The sequence below is a fragment of the Monopterus albus genome, unplaced genomic scaffold (assembly GCF_001952655.1).
Source record: "Monopterus albus unplaced genomic scaffold, M_albus_1.0 scaffold420.1, whole genome shotgun sequence".
In the NCBI taxonomy this organism is placed as follows: Eukaryota; Metazoa; Chordata; class Actinopteri; order Synbranchiformes; family Synbranchidae; genus Monopterus; species Monopterus albus.
The window spans coordinates 32,362-34,639 of NW_018128300.1; the positions used below are offsets into that span (position 1 = coordinate 32,362).

At 40.9% G+C, this 2,278-nt stretch overlaps 1 protein-coding gene across 4 annotated transcripts in view; it reads left to right on the forward strand.

Moving 5' to 3' along the window:
* Nucleotides 1-359: 359 nt before the first annotated feature.
* The window catches only part of LOC109951972 (probable cation-transporting ATPase 13A3), a 24,481-nt gene continuing 22,562 nt past the window's right edge, over nucleotides 360-2,278 (forward strand). For all 4 annotated transcript variants that reach the window (XM_020586772.1, XM_020586775.1, XM_020586774.1 and 1 more), the window contains exon 1: nucleotides 360-815. The gene's annotated coding sequence lies outside the window, so the exon portion shown is untranslated. The remainder of the gene's footprint in view (nucleotides 816-2,278) is intronic.

Genomic DNA, 2,278 nt, shown 5'->3' on the forward strand with positions numbered 1-2,278 from the left:
CCCCAAGCTTATTGGGAATGAATACTTTTATGAATCAACTCTATTTGTTTATTTGGTTTTCAGTAACTATATTTAAGGAGGACAAAGGAGTGGAAAGTAAAGGCTAGCTTGTCTTTAAGCACCCACCATATATAATACTTTGGTTATTATATTTAAAATAATAATCTGAAACCATGTCTGGGCTCAGCACCATCTGATGTTGGCTGGTTGACTGTTGTCATTGTACATGTGAATTCATTTTCTAACTCCATAAAAATAAACGAACAAAGCTTGTTTTCACACTTTGTAGCTTTATGTGCAGAGTTGATAAAGTTGTCAGTGTAATTTTTTTTTTTTTATTACATGAAGATAAACTTGTTTTAAAACACACACAGCTGTATTTTGTGTTTTTGTTCTAACATCTGTGAGATTATTCCAGGCATCGTTGAAGTCTCAGCCAGGTTGCAGACCACTGGTCTCTACTGCTGGCCTGTTTCACAGCTAAACCCTTAAATATCTACTACGGCTCGGACAGTGGCGGCCACAGGCAGACCAGGGGTGCTGCAGGCTCACTGCTCGCTGCCCTGCGTTTCTCCCACTTGTTGCAGTGTGCAGAAATTCAGCCCAAACACCGTCCTGTAATGACCTCACATCCTGTTTTCCCCACTTCCTTGTGAATGGACCGGTTTGGGACGGTCCGGTCGCAGCGGAGCGTGGACCTCGGATGTGTGGGCGCGTTCCTTCACCCGCGTTCGGTCCGCGGTGGTAACGGGCTGCAGAGTCAACACCGCCCGGCGATGCCACGTCCGATTTACTAGACAAGAGAAGACGCATCGGTAGGTTGGTCAAACGCAGGGTTTAGTGTATTTCTGATACTTATAGTTTTATGGAAAGTACAGTAACGGCGCTTCATCTTGGTTTAGCGGTAACATCCGTGACCTTGAGTCACGTTGGTAAAAGTTAAAGTGCGACTTGGAGGCTGTACATTAACTATTTGGTTTCATAAGAACCTGCTCTGAAACACTGGAAATGTGTAACTTAAATATTTTTCATTCCGCTCAGTTACCACCCGAGCGTGGGTCGGTGTGTGTATACAAATAAACTCCTTGGACTTGGGTTTATTATTTTACACATTGATTTGATGACGCTTTATCAGTCCTGTGTCAGCGTGAAAGCCACACGTAAATGAAAGTGCGTGTAAATGAAGTGCAGTAAGCGTAGACCGCTGCCTAAATTCAGTTTATCACCTTGAGCAGCGGTTACCTTGAATCTGCTTGTATCAGCTTTGCACATCTGGGCACCACGGCTTTTATTAAGTGTTGGGAAAGTTCCACGTGGATGTGCGAGCAGCAAATTTAAAACCCTGACACAAACTATTGGATTCAGTTGTGGACTCTGATTTAGCCAGGACTGGAAAACACTGCTGTGTAGCTTTGGCTTCATATTTGAGGTTTTTGTCTTGCTGGAAAATCTCCCAACCAATCTCCCACCGCCAGCCTTCACGTCAAGGTCAAAGGTCAAATTGTTTATTTGTCATATGCACAGTTAGGAAACCAATGAAATTTTTTGTCATCCACATGAATGCCTCACAATACAAGTGAAATATAAAGTAGATTTTTTTTTTTTTTTTTTTGAAACAAAGTAACACATTAACAAAACGGTACCGAACATGGGAGATAAGACAACAGTTACATGACATTACAGAAGGATTTAGTGTTTAATGAGGTTGTAGTGTGTGAAGTGTGGGTATTTCCAACTTATGCAGTCTATGAAATGCAAGAAGGAAAAGGAGGGGAAGAAAAATAAATAAAATTTTACCAATAATGATGATGATAACAGTACTAATAATAAAATCATCTTGTTACATTTCTAGAGGTTGGTGGGAATGTGTGTAGCCTCAGCCCCAGGTGTTTGATTCAAGTTGAAATGTGTTAGAAATGGGTTCCATGTGTCATAAAAAGCAGATAAACTATTTTTGTGAGTGGATGTCATTTTCTCTAATGTGATGTATTCTGTCAGAAGGTTGGTCCAGTGGTTTATGTGCAGTGATTTTTATTTTTATTTTTTTATTTTGAAAGATTGTTTTCTTGGCAATAGCTAGAGAAATGAGGAGTGGGTTTTTATATTTAATTGGTAGGTGATCGATTTCCATGATATTACCTAGTAAGCAAAGTGATGGAGAAGGAGGGATTCTACAGCCCAAGATGGTGGAGAGTCTCTCTGTCACTGCTATCCAGAGGGAATGAACTGGTTGGCAGGTCCAAGTAGCATGAAAGTAACTGTCGGTGCAATCTAGAGT